Source organism: Pezoporus flaviventris, unplaced genomic scaffold, assembly GCF_033815535.1.
Source record: "Pezoporus flaviventris isolate CSIRO_AGI_PZ_B2104156 unplaced genomic scaffold, CSIRO_AGI_Pfla_v1 ptg000031l, whole genome shotgun sequence".
NCBI lineage: Eukaryota > Metazoa > Chordata > Aves > Psittaciformes > Psittacidae > Pezoporus > Pezoporus flaviventris.
The window spans coordinates 62,672,693-62,690,375 of record NW_026892579.1 but is presented as its reverse complement, the minus strand read 5'-3'; the positions used below and the strand labels follow the sequence as shown (position 1 = coordinate 62,690,375).

At 41.0% G+C, this 17,683-nt stretch overlaps 1 long non-coding RNA gene across 1 annotated transcript in view; it reads left to right on the top strand.

The window, feature by feature from the left end:
* LOC133273307 (uncharacterized) overlaps nt 1-9,886 on the top strand; it is a 127,548-nt gene extending 117,662 nt beyond the window's left edge. The window contains exons 2-3 of the long non-coding RNA XR_009744730.1: nt 7,296-7,436; nt 9,205-9,886. This is a non-coding gene — a long non-coding RNA (uncharacterized LOC133273307). The remainder of the gene's footprint in view (nt 1-7,295; nt 7,437-9,204) is intronic.
* Nucleotides 9,887-17,683: the final 7,797 nt, after the last annotated feature.

Below are 17,683 nucleotides of genomic sequence, written 5' to 3'. Positions count from 1 at the left end.
CATCTGGCTGAGGGTTTGTGGGAGCTTGGGCTGTTCATACAGCCCAAAAGGACTGATTTCATTGTATTCCACCTGGTTCCCTTTGAACAGTTCCAGGCAGGATAATCTGTCAGATGCTATCTTCCAATAACTCTTGGGCATTTTTGGAGACTTGCAGATGAATCTGCTGCTAGATTTCCCCACTGTGGTTTCACCCATTCTTCTCTATTCCGGTCAAGATGTGGTGTCTTTCTCAGACAGACACTTGGCTGAGCTGGGAGCTGCGGGATTGATGTTTGAGTCACTGGGTGAAACCGTATCACAGTGCTCTTCCACAGTGATATGATTTAGGTTCCTTCAGTGCCAAGTACGAGAGGGTTGGTGATGCTATTTTTAGGAATAGCTGGAGACTTGAGGCTAAGAAATCTAAGCTCAGCACTCCAGAAAACCTCCAGCGGGACCCTCTCAAGGACTAGCAGTGCAAGATCAGCCTGTGCTGTTAGTGTGCCTTAACAAGGATTATGCTGTAAAATCTAGTGCTCAACAGATCCGTATTTGTGCGTTGTTGGTTGTCTCTTTTTAAAAAAGAAAAAGAAATCAAACAAAAAACCCCAAAGAAAGACAAAAGTCAGAGTTTCTCTGTTAGACTGAAGCGATTGTGTGCTTGCCCAGCTCCAGGTGTGGGCATTTGCCTCGTGAAACAACCACACATTTCACAGGCTGGCACAATATGATCGCTGTATTCAGCAGCCCAGGCTTCTCGGAGTTGCAAAGGACCATCCATTGAAAAAGCAACAAGAGATCATGAGAAAGTTTGTGGGTGTTTGCAGGAATTTGCAGATTTCCCATTCATTTTCTATGAGAGACTCACAAGGGTTGGCATTTCCTGACCAAAAATAAAACAGAGGGGGGTGCTGGTTGGGGGAAAAAAGCACTTGTCTACATCATATTGCTAATCGTGTATTTGAAGTCACTGGAGGTATAGAAAGAAACTGAATAGGTCCTTATGGATAATGGGACAGATAATCATAAGTCTGCACATAAGCCAGACTGAGAACTGTGAGATGTCATGGCATGAGGATGGATTGTACTGCTGTGGGCGACAGCTCCGACTCGGACTGTTCAAGAGATTAGGTGGTCTGTGGTGTTGGCTCCTTCTGCACATGACTAGTCTTGGATGTCGAGATTACATTCACAGTTCCCAAGTTCAAACCTCAGCATACTACACACCCACAGATTCCCACAGTTTTGTCCTACAAACAGAAACCTCCCAGTCCTCGTGTGCTTTCTTTTTTCACTGTTGCAACAAACAGCTTTGTTCCCAACAGAAGATTGAGTCTACCAAGCTTTCCCACCTATGACTGCACATCTCACGCTAAACCCGAAGTTAACAAGTATCACTCGAGCCCACCTTTTACTCTTAGTTGCAGCAGGACTTTTACTGCAACTGCACCTCTGAATATCATGGCAGATATTCCACCCCTTTTCGCCTGCCTCAGTCATTCTTGTGGAAATGGGTGTAGAAGGGTTTGCTCATATTGCTGCTGGTGAAGTATCTTCACATGAACAATGCAATTAGTACAAGCAAAAGATTCCCTAACACCTATGCTCTCTTCTTTACTGCTTGATTTGATTTGCTCTTTTATTTAGCGATCAGTCACGAGCTACAAATAATGAATAATCCATGATTTGGGAACCGTCGATTAATGATTATAGCTCATCAAGGCTCCTTTCTCATAGGTGAAATACAGATACAGGAGGAAGACTGCATTGCTCTAAGGAGCTGGAAATCTTAATAAGTGAAGTAGGAAAAGGGTGGCGTGGGAAGGGAAACAAAGTCATTGAGGAATGACCAGTGCCATAGCAGAGCTGACATTAGACATCTAAGATTTGTTTGTGAACTCTACCGTCTCTGTGTCTTTTTCATGTGACTTCTTTGCTCACGTGCTTAGATCCGTGTGGATCTTGTTCTTTGTGAAACATAACCTTCTGCTCAGTTTAAGTACATATATAGTCCCACTGGGGCTAAAGAGACTTCTCATGTGGCTGCAGTTAAGAACCATATGTATGTGCTTTGTCGGCCTGGGGTTTGTAGTACATATTACAGCAGTAATTAGACTTGCTTAAAATCAAAATCAGGAAAGAATACTTAGATAGTTTATCTACAGCAAATAATTCAGCAAGTCTGTTACCAGTGCACTTCTGGTCTGTGTAGATATTGCACACAGTAATTCATCTCTATAGAAAGAGCCCATCAATAAAGGCCACCCATTCTTTCACAGCAAAGACCACCAATCCTTCAGTTGTCATGACTTCTCTGAGCCCATTGTTCCTTACTTCCTTTCTCATATAATAATTCTGACTTCCATGACCTTTCTGTCTGCTCCTCCAACATGGATTTTAGAGCACCTACCGCAGAAACAAAGCTGAGTCCCAATGATTATTGGTCTTCATTCCTTTCACCCTAGATGGAGATGTATTTTCCTTTCACTCCATTTCCGTTTAGACTTGCTTTTCCAATTCGTTTAAACTGTCTGTCTCAGCTGCCCAGTTTGCAAAGGCTTCTTGTGCTGTTTCTGTGTTTTTCTCACACCCCTCTGAAAGCCACAAGGTCAAAACAATGCTTCTAATCTCATTTGAAATCCCTTGTGTACTTTGTGTAGTTACGTTTTTGTGCCAGTTTTCTTGACAGATCTTTTGCTTTTAAATGGGAGTTGCAGTTTCTTCTCAGGGGTTGAAGTTCTGGTTTCATAGAAATCAATAAAAAGCTTCTGTTGCCTTCAGTAAGACCAGGATTTTGTTGAGTCTTGAAAGAAGTAAGATTGTTATTACTTCTTGTTCCCATGTATGTATAGAAGCTAAAGACGTATGAAAAAGATACTAGGTACAGGTACAGGTAAGAGCAAAATAGATTCTATCCTGTTCCAGAAGGATGGGTTTGATCTTATTTTCTTTTTTTTCAGATGTATTGAGCCACAATGGATTTTTTTCTTGGCTTTAAATAGTTCTTTTGTGTTTTATTCTGCCATCCTTATTTACACTGAGGGAGTTCCAAACCCCTCTGAAGTTAGGGGGACCATTCCTATTGAGCTTGGGGAACTTGTGTCAAAAGCACGTCAGTGTTTCACTGCACCACCTGAAGTCAAAGGGAAACTTGAAAGGCTACCTGTGGCATAAGACTGCTCATTGCAGGAGGCAGAGAAGTGGTCCTTTGTGATGTTGAGTATCTCATATGAGGAAACACCTGCTTTATAAGGGTGTAATAGCGCGCTGTCTGCTTGTGCCTCAGTATCTGCCTGAGCCCTCAATCTTAATTTTTGCACTTTCAGACAATTAAAACCACATTTTTCTGCTGCTTGTAAAATAGCAGAAAGTGATAAAAGCAAAAATACTTTCAATAATTTATTTTTGGGGTTTCAGTTTCCATTTGCTGCATTTTTAGCATTTTCTTGGCTAATAATTCCATATAAAGTATGTAGATTATAGTTAAATTTAGATCTCTATCTGAACCATATGAAGAAATTTGAGAGGTGATGCTCTGAGTACAGGCAGAGGTAGGAACCAGCAGTGGGAAGCAGCTCTACTTTTCCAATATATGGTGGAATTCTTTTGGACACTTGGTAAAAATTGTATTGTGGAAAACCAGGCTTTGTCATTGTGAGCTCTCCTCCAAACGTGGACGAGAATAGGTGAGGAATCAAATAAGTAAATAAATTGCACAGCTATTCGGCAGGACTGTTCCTTTGTAACAGGAAACTTACTCCTAACAAGAGCTGTGCATGAGACAGCAGGCACTCAAAGCTCAATTTGCTGCACTAACTGTGCCCTAGGGGGTTGCTGACCAGTGAGGGAGGATCAACAGAAGAAACAATAAAGCATTTTTATTAGCCTTGAAGGCAGACCAGTGGGAATTTTTCAGAGAAAGGCCTATCCTAGATCTTTGTCATAAATGAACTTCCTCCTAACTATTTGATAACAAGAGGAATAAAAACAAGCAAGAGAAGAGAGGGCAAAGGGAGGCAGAGAAACCTACCATTTGTTTAATTATGCAGTTGGATGTTTTGGAAATGTCAAAATATGGCAGTTCTGTACCATTTCTGAAAACCATTGGGTATAACTGGTTGCAGACATCTTGTCTCTATGTTGGGAAACTGTAAGAGCAGGATGAAGTTCGTACACGTATGAAAACTACACTGCGATTTGGAGCTGAGCTGTATTTTGTCAGTGATTTGCTGCCTCATCATCATTATTGCTGTACCCAGAGGTCTCAGAGCAAAGAAAGGGACCCTACAAATGTACACTGGAAGGCAGAGATTTCAACTGGAGAAATGCTTTGAGTTCTTAATTGCATATTATGTACTTGGTGGTGGCACTGTATCTGCCAGGTCAAAGAGCTGTTTCTGGGAGGAAGAACACTGCAGCACCAGAGGTAAAGGATGAATGCCCTGTGCTTAATTTGCTGCACTGTGAGTCAAGTACTGAATGTTTTAGCCTGACAGAAATAAAGATCAGGGATCCCAAACAGTGGTGCAGTTGGCTGCTAGAGAGCAGTACTTCTAGAAACTAGGCCTTTTGAGTTAGGCTTTTTATTCCTCTTATGTTTCTCTGACCTAACCATTACTTGCTGTAAAGGACAAAAGCCCAAACCTTTGATTTCAATAGGAAATAGATACATAAATGCCTTCAAAGTTTTGATTTAATACAGCGTCTAAAATGCATCGAGATTAATAGCACACTCTGAATGGATTCTGCTGAGCATAGCTCAGATTCTTTTATACTAATGTGGCCACTGAAGCTTTAGGCACTGCAGAAATGTTCTTAAGCAGGGTCAGCAGATTCTCAGTGTTGTTTTGAATACATGAAGCTGAAGCTGCTTTCTTCTTCTGACTCTGCAAGAGTTTCTCAGATGCTGACAAATAGCATCGATGGCTCAATGAAACTATTCTTAGAGCCGTTGACTGAGTTGAATTTCAAGTGATTGGTAAAATTTAGTTGTATTTTTCTATATTAGAGCTGAGAACTTAGCTTGGGGATACCTCTGTATCATTTCCTGACCTTTGTTTTCAGAGATGACCATCAGGATTTAAGAGCAAATGAGTTACTCTGACTGTATGTCAGTGTTCTCTCCAGTGTCCTCGCACACTTAAAATAGGCCAAATTCTTTTCTCCCTAAATATGCTAATCAAAAAAGCACAGTTGATGAACTGGTGACAGGTTGGGCCAACTTTCCCCCTCTCCCTCTTTATAATTACCAGTCATTGATTTCCTTATTGTCAAGGTCACCAGAAAGCTATGGAAAACTTTATCCCCAAATGCTGGCATTTTGTGCTATTTCTTGGAGAAACAACATAAAAAACGTGAAGAACTTGCAGAGTCTCTGCCCTCAAGACTCTTTACAAGAAACTATTTTTGTTATTAGATACTGGACCAAGCTGCTCTGCAATCTTTCCACTGCTATTAACTGTAAATAACTTCCAGCTTGCATTAACCCTTTTTTGCTCATGACAAGTAAAACTGTTTTGTATCTACTGGGCGTAATGAGAGAAACAGATGAGCTGAGAGCTTGAGGCTGAAGCAGAGCTCTTTCACGTCGGGACTGTGTTTATGAACTCCTCTGCTAACGTTCTCATTCCTGACTCTCCTTAGAGAACAGAAGTATTTTTATCGGGTTAGAACATTTAGGGAAACGCATCCATGGTAATGCTGGATTTGATCTTGTGCCCACTGAAGTGAATGGCAACGCTCATGTAAGCCTTTGGGAAAAGTGGCTATGACCTGCAAAGATTGTCCTGAAAAGACATTAATATCTACCTGATATGTCCAAGCTGGGAAGCTAATTCGATGCCTAAATAGCTCTGCTTGCCTAAAGGCAGCAAGACCTCAGCTATGATTGGGGCCTGTAGATGCTGTCTAACAAAAAATGTTAAGAGGAATAAAACTATGAATACATGCTGAGTTAAGGAGGAAAGCTGCTCTTTCTGAGCAACTCTTGAGAGGGAAATTCTCTAGCCCTGAGTATTCCCTTCTGGAATGCCCATGTAATGCCGAGATCGTGCTCCAGTCCTTGACTCCTAAATCCTCTGCATGGCTTAATTACAAAGTGGGACTCTGGGTGAGAATTTTCAGATGCCTTATGGACACTGAAGACAGTGGAAGCACAGGGGAAAAAGTACATGCTTCATGATTTGTGTCATCATTTGAAATCTGAAGATGCCGAGATTAAAGATGCTTGGATACCTAGTGCAAGAAACTCTCTGTATCTGCCAGGTTGCAGCTGATCTGTATTTTATATGCTCCACTCATGCATACAGTTCTGTAAGTGACCCTATAATGGAGATAGAAGATGCAGACTTCCCTTTACAGGCAGGTCTTTATCTGTTTTTCTTCATCCACAACAGCATAAGCTTCTCTTCTATGAAAGTTAGATATCTCTTTGATGAAGAGCTCTTATCAGAGGAGTACAGTATGAAATGGATTAATTTAAAATCAATCTTGTCCAAATTGATGTCACTTCTTACAGAGGAGGAAAGTTTATGCCTGCGGTCACTTTACCACAAAAGAGGGGAAAAGCGGTTATTATGACCATTAAAAAACGATCACACTAAAAGGATTCCTAAGTATAATTTCATTGTGTTGTGGGAATTATGGCACAGAGGCACCGGCCTATAAACTTCATTAGGTGTTTAAAATCTGTGTGAGCTTCTTGGCCAGACAAAATTAACAGTTGGCAGGAGGTCACATAGGAAGCTTTTGGCAGAGCTGAAAAGTGGGCCCAGCCTCTATGTGGCTGGAATAGTGGTTCCAATCTATGGAGAAGGATTCTTTCTACTTCTGGGTATTGATCAATATTCTCCAATTGAGCATCCGCTGAAGCCACCAGAATCTTACACCTGGCTAGAATGAACATTAGGTCATGTATCAAAAGGATGAGTAGCTGTGGTATCACAGAAGTTATCTGAACTGTACCTACTTATTGTGCCCAGAAAGGTGGTCCTTAGAGTTTCACATCTGACTTTTTCTTCTCATTCAAGTTGTGTCGTGGGTGGAATTTCTTCTGGTTTCTGTTGCAACCAAATAGCTGCCTTAGTTGTGTGTTTTTTCCTTTCACAACTTAAATCTATCAGCTCTCTCCACCATGAGGACAGAATCAAGGCCTCTCCAGGCTGTGTCTTCAATGCTGCTGCCAGTTACTCTCCTTCCATGGTGTCCCAACCTCAAAAAGAATCATGACATCCGAAATAACTGGTCTCTGCTAGAAGTTGTGACCGAAAAGAGATGTTACTAAGTCAGTATTTTTACTACTTGATTTTTAACAGGACTCCAATCCATGGGCTTCAGATCACAGGCTTGGAGACAACTATGGTTGCAGCTGCAATAGCCTGATGGATAAATCCCCTGTCCCATCCAGTCTGCTTAATCTGGGATTCTGAAACATGCATTTTCACACATCTGTAAAGGTAAATGTAAGGTTTTTTGTATTTTCCTCCACTAATGTGGCTGTGTAAGAATGAGTCTTCAAGGTGCTGGACCCAGTTAGACTTATGGGTTTCTGAAATAGAAGTTCTTGTGTGATCCTGCTGAGCCTCATGCACCGGAACAGATCTCATTACAGATCTGGGACCAATGTCATAAGAGAAAGCAACAGATGGATGAAATGCATATGAAGAGGAGGGAAGATAGAGGGAGCAGAACTGAGAAAGGTTTAGGCTTGTCAAAGGAGGGAAGGCTTAGCCTGTCTAGTCCAGTCCCAATGTGATGTTTTGCATTTCTGTCCTCCATGGAGGCAGACAAAGGAATAAATAGGAAAAGAAAAGCATGATGGGGGGAAGGATGCTAGATGGAAAACTGTTAAGTTGTATTATCAATGTGGAAACTTTGAACAGGTACTTAGCCCAGAACTAAATTTAAGTTGTGCTAATTTTTCCTCTGATAAGCAAGGTAACTGTGCAACCAAATTGTAAGATAAGTATCTAGAAGACAGTATTTTCTTTTCAAAATCAGGCTAGAAGGCTAAGATTTAGTGCTGGAAGGCTACACTCCGTGCTACGGTTTCCTGCTGATGAGTTTGTGGATCTTTCCCAAGTTATTAATTCATCCCATTCATCTGAAATTTTAAAGGTGCAAGGTTTTATTGTACTGCTTACCACCTGATAGCTGGGTGGAGAAGGGAGAAGAAGGAAGTGAGGGATGGAGATGGGCTTGTATGTGTTGTCTCCTGCTTTCAAGTCATATGTTAGAAATAATCCCTCTGCAGTGAACTGTAGAAACAGTGTCAGAATCCCCAGGGGGCTGTTGTGTTTAAACAAGACTGCTCAATTTGGTTTTGATTAAGCATAATTATTTATTGTAAGACATGCAAGTATGGGTAGTATCATCTGATTCCTGGAAGGGGGGTTGTGTGTGTTGTTTTGGTGGTGTTTCTCTCTGTGTTTTGGTTTAAGTTTATCTCAGACACCCAGGTTTTTTTGACACACAAGAAGGAATGTGTTTGGGTTATATATTAAAAAGCATTATTTATCCTGCCCAGAAGAATAGCAAAAAGGGCAATCTTGAAAGATTTCTATAATGGAAACGAAACAATCAACACAGAAATATGAGGAAGAAATTACACCCATTAAATACATCTAGACTGATGAATGATATGATGGCTGCCTATTCAAGTTAGAAATTTTACACATGATTGAAGCTTTATTTAGTCTAATGAAATGTGCTTCCTGAATGCTGCATCTGAGTGACGGCGTGACCCAGAGCACAAAAGAAAGTATTATGTGATTAGACTGAGATCATTCTCATTTAAAGTCATTGTGATATAATTTTACGTTTTTAATTAGCAGCATATACTTTTGTGTCCATTGCCTCTTGTATTGCAAATACCTTTTCAGGTCTTGTCCTTCCACAGGCTTGTTTGAAGCTCAGCACGGATTAACAGCAAAGGGGGTTGGAGTTCATTGATCCTTTTTATTTGTTGTACTTTATAGTTTTTAATTCCCTCCCCCAAAGTGGTGAATGGGAGAGGGGGAGAAGATGATTTTCCAGAATGGGCTCCTCTTCTCCTGAATGCTTCCTATGGTCCATAGCAGATACTTTACATTTTCTTTAGCTTGGAATCCAGCTAAAATCACTCGTTTTACCTATGAAAATATTGATGGTACAGCCTTTACATTAGAAAAATCAGACTCAATAGTAAAGCCATCGATTCTACATGTACTCCTTTCACCTTCGTAGCTATGGCAGCTGGGGTTTCCTGAGAGCTGTGGCATTCTACTGCTTTACACCAGCTGGGAGTTTGTACCTAGACCTTCTACACCACACATTTCTTACCTCGCTTCACCTTTATGAGCTGGGTGTTTACTTTGAAGCTGGTTTGTGTACCGAGCTGGAAGGCAACTAGCCCCACAGAAAACGCCAGTGTTTTGATTAAAAGCTATTAAATTGCATTTGACTTGAGCAAAATTTAACATGCTTCATAATGCAATTTTATGAGCTATTGAGATTTCTGGCACCGTAAAATGATTTTGTTAATGGGTTTCAGCAGTTGTTACTTAAAGTGATGTTAAAAAGTAATGAAGGGGGAAGTAAATGCAAGGGGTGAGCTTGCTTCTCAAGTCCGCGGTTCTTTCCTTTCCTAGCTGGAGAGCATTAGTAGGGGTAAGCAAGCATTAAACGAATTCAATGTGCTGTCTTTGTGTGAAAGAGCTCACTGCAGACCCCATATTTTTAGCTGAATATGAACTTGCTGACCACAATTCTGAGTTTTAGCTTGTTAGTTAGGTTGACTGATGAACACCCAGGACCAGACAGATAAGCCAGACACTTAATCTATCTACTGTATGTGTTCAGTCAGACTAAAGCTTTATCAATCATTTCAAACTGCATTTCAAGAGCATACTGTATAGTTTCCCATTACCATAAATCACTGAATTTGGAGCCCATAGCAATTTCACCAGCTCCTTCATGAGGCAACCGAAGGTATCCATGTACCTGTTAGTACTTTATTTTGTGCCTGTATGAAAGACTCATATCTCATAATCCCTTAGCATACCTTCTCTTTATTGCAGCCTTTAGTTAAAATTTGGGAGGGGCAAAAGAAGAAAGTCAGGAACAGCATCTCAAAGAGGGGTTTAAAAGTATCTTGATTTGAAATTTAGGATAACTTTCTCACATCCCTTTTTAACTGACTGTCCTGGGTTCAGCAGTAGCAGTCATTTTCCTCCTTTTTAGTAGCTGGTGCAGTGCTGTGGTTTCAACTTTCAGCCTGGGAACAGCGCTGATAACACCGATGCTTTTAGTTGTTGCTCAGTAACGTTTAGTCTGACCAAGGACTTTCTGTGTCTCATGCTCTGCCAGGGAGGAGGGGAAGCTGGGAGGAAACAGACAGGACACCTGACCCAAACTAGCCAAAGAGGTATTCCATACCACAGCACATCATGCCCAGTATATAAACAGGGGACAGTTACCCAGAAGAGCTAGATCACTGCCCGGTTGGGCTGGGTATCGGTCGGCGGATGATGAGCAGTTGTATTCTCTTCCCTGGTTATTTCCCTTATCATTATTGTTATTGGTGGCAGCAGTAGTGATTTGTGTTATACCTTAGTTACTGGGCTGTTCTTATCGCAACCCGTGGGAGTTACATCATTTCAATTCTCCTCCCCATCCCTCCGGGAGCGGGGTGGGGGAGGAAGGAGGGGAATGAGAGAGAGACTGCATGGCTGACTGAATTTAAACCACAACACTTACTGCATGGATGTCCTCTTGTTCAGCCTTTTATTTCTTACTACAAAGAAAAGTATAAAGCTAAAAAAGAGACTAAAAATGCATGTGTGAATTGCAGATTAAAATCCAATGCTGAGAGGGAAAAAATGATCTTTTCTTAAGGGAGGCTTCCCCATTTTTTGCCTGTTTTAGTACCATTTTTACCTGTTTTTCCACGTCTAGTTGGGCGAGCTAATCACACATGTTTCATGAAGTCAAGCAGTGTATTTACAGGAGAGGATGGTCATTGTTGTGTCGTTTTATTTCTGTCTTTGGTGGCTAAGTGTATATTGATGTGCATGGATTGCCTTTGGTCTCATAAGTGACTCTGCTAAATGGCTGCACAGAACAGCTTGCTGATCAGCAGAAGGAAGAGGTGGTATGTGAGAAGCTGGTGGAGCACATTTGAAGGCATGCAGCAATTACATCTTATCAGTAGCAAGTTATTTCATTAGTTCCCTTCACGTTATACATTGTGGTTTATTAAGCACCATTTTTATAGAATTGGCAAAGCCTGAGCACAGTATTTATTATAAATGCCTGTTCTAGGTTTGGACCAGTGTTTGTGCATTATAAACCTGTCAACAAATACTGTTTTTAGTCACGGTTAGTGGCTAGCACTGAAGAACAGTTGAGAAGAAGGCATGATAAAGTCTATGGGACAAATTACACATCACATACAAATTAATTATATGTAATGCTTGGCATAGCAAACATGAATTTTGGGCATGGCCATAATACATGTTTTTACTGCCAACAATTATCATCTGCTGAAGTCACATCTTGGATGAAGAGTGGATCTTGTGATGTTATGGTAAATGCACAGAATATGACTAACAGGACACCTATGGTTTTAAGCCGTATACATGGAGATTAAGTACTTGACTGCGGATATACTTCAGGTGCATTTGGAGAGACTTGGTTTCCCATGCTAACTGCAGTGAATGAGTGGGATTATTTCCATCGGTTTCAGTGGACTTTTGGATTGAGTCCCAGGGCCTGATCTCATACTTTGCCTACAGGAGATCTCTGAGAACATGCAGGCCTGGGCATCCAAGGGGTTAGCAAAGCCAGAGTGATTGTAAAGCGCCATGGCAAGGCCCTTTATTTACAAGTTAAATAACTTCCCCAGTGTATTCTGGTGAACTTTAGGCAGTTGGTAGTTTGTTTCACCTACTTAAAATCACACTGAGGGGAAGAGGTTGCCTATCCTTTGATATTCAACAGACTGGTTACAAATGCTGATCAGCTGCATAAAAGCAGAAGGTGAGAATACACTAAGATTTAAGCTTTGGATTCATGGACTGTGGGAAAACGAGTTACACAGCCTTCTGGGTTTCCTCTGCTGAAATGCAGCCCTTGATCACTGTAATTTTGAACAATGCTTAAATGGTTTCTCGGACTACGCGAACCACAGACTGACCCAAGCTTTGCCAAAGAAGGAAGAAGAGTCTCTGTGCTTCTTCACAGCATGTTTCACAGTGTCAGTTCTGCTCACACTCCTCAGGCCAGGGGAAATGAATGAGAAGTGGTTTCCAGGGATATTCCACTGGTAATTATGAAGAAACAGGCACACCACGTAAAATGCTACTTGTACTGACAAATGAATGATAGTGATGAGGATGTAGTTTAAAAATACATCACAGGATTCTTTTCTTGTAAAACTTGTTTCAGGAAATCCTATATTTTAGTGGCAATCTTTCACCTTTGAAAAGTGCTGCACTTTAAAAATTTATAATGCTCTATTATCCTTTCCCAAGGCATGAGTTTTGGGTCTAATTTGTGATATGTAAAGTGAAACTCAGTCTGTCAAGATACTGCTTTCCTGAGCAGTTTTATTACATAGCTGTGTAAAGGTTCTTATGCAAATAGAGACAATAATTACGGCTTAAGGCTATGTATGTTACAAGTGGGGAATTCCTCATATGTTTAAATACATATTTTAGAAGGAAATCTGGATCTGATTTAAAAATCTACAATGGAGTGTCACCAGTTTACATCATCAGTATCTAGCCCTTTGAAACTCAGAGAACTCTTTAGAAGTAAAATTCGTGGTGGGAGGATGAATAGTGTTACATTATATAGCAAGTGAGCACAGGAATGCCTGGCAAGAGAATGGTACACTGCAGATGAACTGGATGCAGGACAGATTTGCAGTGTTGTAAAACACATGGGAAAAGTCCTTTCTGTTTGTTTTTCCTTTTTCACCCCCTTATTAATTTCCCACAACCACAAGCCATGTGCTCCAGTTCCTGTCTGGGAAAAGAGGCTGGTTAGGCCATGGTGAGGCTTAGTCGAAGCAGTGATCTAAAAGCAGCTGGAAAACCCCCAGAAATTCTGAATTGCTCCAAAATTGCTGTTTGTAAACCGCTCAGCACAGGGACGAGGCCATTCTGGTCATATTGTGCTCCCTGTTATGTATTAACAGCTGTAGTGAAGGACATCAGCAGCTGAAGATTAAGTGGACAAAATATTTTCAGCAGGAGCTGATGCCATAAAGTTATTGGAGTCTTAGTCCACCCAAAAGTTTAGAGTCAATGTTAGCACAGCAGTGACTCGTGTGAAATATCCCAACAACCACTCTTGTCGAAGTACATAAGAGATGTGCTTCATATAGATAACGTTGAAGCCTTCACTCTCTACCATAGTAGCTGTGGCCCAGTTGAGTTAACTGACAGTCATTGCTCATTGTCTTTATATGTTCCCATTTTCTTGGAATAGCACAATCCTTTTGGGATGACTTGAAAGAGCTGCCCATCTGAGTAGACGGTATAAATTCTTCAGAAAACAATATTGATCAGATCTACCTTGTGCCCAGGCTGCAAGCCAGTAAGTTAATGTATAATCATCCTGCCCAGGAGGAACTCCTGCTTCAGCTCCTCCTTCTTGTTCTTGATTCCAAGAGGAGTGAAGAGAAGCATGTTGCTGTCCCTTATGTGACGCAGATGATTTCCTCATCTACATTAAGGATGTGTGACAGACTTGAGGTTCCCTATCGTCCTCCCTCTTTTCCAGCCAATCCTAGAGATCAAACTGCTTGCCTGCCCTCAGCTAAGACATTTGATGCAGTATCCTGGAGATGGAGGCATTTTTATTGTCTGCATCCACATCTTAATAATAGAGAAGTGACTAAAAATGAGTATTGTCAAGTATTGTTTTGAAAGGCCTAAAATACAGCAGTTTGATCTTTTACATGGCTCACACTTGTGACTAAGACACAAGTAAACTGTAAGTTATCATCTGAGCACCAGTACTGTGCCATGTGTATGTATTAGAGTTTTACCCTATTTGTGTTTGTTGTTGTATGTGTAGCCCAGATACAGCACAGGTCAGTTTATATAGGATTTCCTGTCAGCCAGATGTTCCCTACCCATTCTTTTAGTCCTTCAGTGACTTGTTTTATGAGCAGTTCCAGTTTCTTACCCTTTTGTATCACAGTCCACAACATTCTCTCCTCCACAGACTTTCTGGTCTGCCATTGCAATGGTCCAGCACCAAGCAGAATGCTAAAGAGACCTTGAAAAGCACTCTTCAAACAGCAGATCCACTCAAACAGGACTAGACTACAAGAATCTTCATATTTGAGCTTTCCTAATACATGACTCATTTGTGAGGGGTGGTGAGCTATGCTAAACTAGAAACTTTTGACAACAAGAGGTTCAAAGGTGTGGTGAGTACAAGGGGAACAACCTGTGACATCAAGACAATAACTTAAGAACTACTGATAATAAAACAAAAGCAAAGTTCAAATTACATTTCTATGGGTTCCAGTTCTACAGTCACAAGTAGTCCAAGTCTCTGGATAAAGATCTGGGTCTTCATTTGTATAAGGCTGTAAAATGGTTCACGATGGGAAAGACCTTGGAGATCGGTTAGACCAGTCTCCTTTTTGAAGCAGGGTATGCACATAATGTCCTCGCCTGAGGGCTGTTTAACCTACAGAGCCAAATAAATCTAGCATTCAAACACGTATGTTCTAATATAGTCTCTACTATATTAGGAGGGAGGGAAAAAATGACATGGTTGGTTTTGAGACCTGGATTTTAAGTACTGGAGTGGTTGGGTTTTTTGGTAGCTAGCTAATTCCGACACAAAACAAGGTGAATTTTGGGTGGTGAAGAAACTGTGAGCTCACCACTCTCCCTGTGACTTTAGATGGCTAAGCACTTTGAAAGATTGAGCATGGTGTGTGCAAGAGCACGCTCAGGTAAAGGGAAATATATCTGAGAATTAGTGTAATCTTACCTAAAGCTACTGGTAATGTATTGAGATAGCAGTGCATTTATATATTGTAAGATTGATAAGGGTGTTTCTCACATGGTATTAAACTCCAGCTGCAGCTTAAAACATTATCTTTTTACCCTAAGTAAAAACTACTCTGTGTAAAGTACCCTTGGCTTAGGTGATTGGCTAGACCTGTATAAATACGTATCCAGATGTGTATATTCCTTTTAGGCTTTTTTTTTTGTGAAGAAATGGCTTGATTTTCAGCGATGTTATGCTCCTTTTTCTCATACAAACTTTTATATCTGTACTGTAAGCATGCCACTGAGTCAGGCGGTTTATTTAGGTGCTGTTTGTTAGTCAAGCTTCACCCATATTTACTCATGCCTGTGCAGCAGAAGAAGAAAACATTTCCATCCATGAGGAATTATCTTGGTTCAGAAACTCTGTATGTGGAGATTTTGCAGTTCAGAATGACGCAGGTGTCTTTGAACCCATGTACATGTCGTAGCTGATCGCCACGCATGCCACAACTGTGGACCGTATACATCACGTGTTGTACAGCACACAATTAAAGGCTCAGGCTACAGCTACTGGGCCTTATGGGAAAGTCCTCCCCTGGTGCAGAAATAGGAGGAACAGCCTTCTGACATGAGCTGGCACCTTCATGACAGGCATATCCTTTCACACTGTGGTATAATGCTTTGAAGGCCCAAATTGGTGGTGGTCCTGGTTTATCTTTCAGTAGATACTGATCTTTATCAGAGAGTCATAACAAACTGCTCAGTGGAGTTGGAGGGGATGAGAGAAGCCTTTGGCTCCGTTTAGAGCAAGTCTGATGTGAACGTTGAGGTATTCTGAACTTTGAGTGGCTGGCCTTTTTTCATGTCAGATTTTAAGATGTACATAAAAATCTGTGTTGTATTAGACCTACTCCGTTGCACTGGATACAGCAAAGGGCACATTTCAATGAGATGTTCAAATGTCAGGCTTAAAATTCTTGTACTTAAGGGCATTCTGTTCAATTCTGTCTGTAACTGCATCTGAATGATGTGAACTGAAACGGTGTCTGTTCTAGTATAATTTCTCATGACTTAGTAACTTGTTAATCCCTTTGATTCAGAGTTTGAAGAGAGAAAATCCAAAATTACTCAGTGACTGGAGGAAAGTGGGGCAAAATGTTATCTCAGAGCTGTGATATTTGGCTTCCAGTGGCCACAGAAACTTGACACAAATCAAATGTCAAACTAGCTGATAGTAGACAGGAAGGATTAGTGTTGACACAGCAGACCTGACCCCTGCCAGCAGCATAGCTGTGTTTAAATGCAGCCACGTCTATCTGAAATCACCCCGGGCACATGAGCAGTAGAAACTGTAGGTGAAGATACAGAAAACACGGTGGGTTAGGACATTCTCATGCCTAATTGGGCTGACAGCTCAGTCAGGATGGAGGACAGTGTTTATTTACTCATTGTTGTGTGATGAGCAACTAGAAAGATATGCCTGCTTTAGCCCATGCTGATACTAGGTCCTAACACTGTCTGGCTCCAGCTGCCATAAGCCAGGACAATACAACACAAAAACTTCCTATTCACCATCACTTCTAAGTCTGTCCTGGCACAGATACGCAATGACCTCAGACCACAGTTTGGGCTAATAAGGAATTTATCTTCATGGAAGTGTGACCTCTTGCTACCAGAAGGCTACACAAATACAAGTAACAATGGGTAAATGAAGATAAAGGTTTATCCTGACCAACTGTTGCATTTTCAAAACAGTTCAACCCTGCCATGAAAAAACTACTGTTTGACATAGGGTGCTCTCAAAAAAGTTATCGAGGTCATGGTTGAAAGAACACGCTGCTATTATTGTTTTCGTAAGGGGAAAATATCAGATTGATTCTCTTTTCTTTTGAGTGATGCAGACATTCAATATCTCTTTTCAAATCCCAGAATCCACTCTGGCTGCAGGAGCAGAGATTTCAGGAATTGTGCTTTTTTTTCACTGAGGAATCAGGGTTTTTTTCCTCTCTTAACCTCCACCTTCCACCCTCGGAGTTCATACTCTGTCTGTGCTTTTAATCTTGACTTCAATATATTTTACTGAGGGTAGCTTTTAGTTACAGTTTAATAACTTCAGCTTTATTTTGCCCCAGGCCATATTATAATGAAAAAAAAAGCTTTTTCTGTGATTTAGTTGAATTTATACAGCTGCCCTTGAAACAGCTGCATAACTTTTCCTACTGACTAGGAAGGATGGCAGCTTACTCAGCATATGCTGATCAGCTGAATGGTACTTCCAAACTCAATTTTGCCAAAAAACCATGTGGAAACAAATCCAGATCCATGAGCATGCTTCCAGATATTTTGTGTGATGCTGTTATTCCTGAAATTAAAGTTACTCTCACCTCCAAAAGTAATTTAGGCTGAATAAGGACCATATTTTTATATAGTTCTGTATGGCACCTTGGGCAATGAAATCTTTATTCTGATGAGGGCCTTTGGCACAGCAACAATAGCTACTTCCCAGTTTCCCATCTTATAAAGGAAATGGTAAGTAGATTTGGGAAGAAGCTTACATGAGCCATTGGGTATCTTACAAATGCATGCTGCTAGGTTCTTCCTGTGAAGATAGCTTAGACTAGGTCAGATACAGCAACTGCACTATCAAGCAGAGTTAGTGCAGGGGATCTGATCAGAATGATGTGGCAAGCTCAGAATAGGCATGG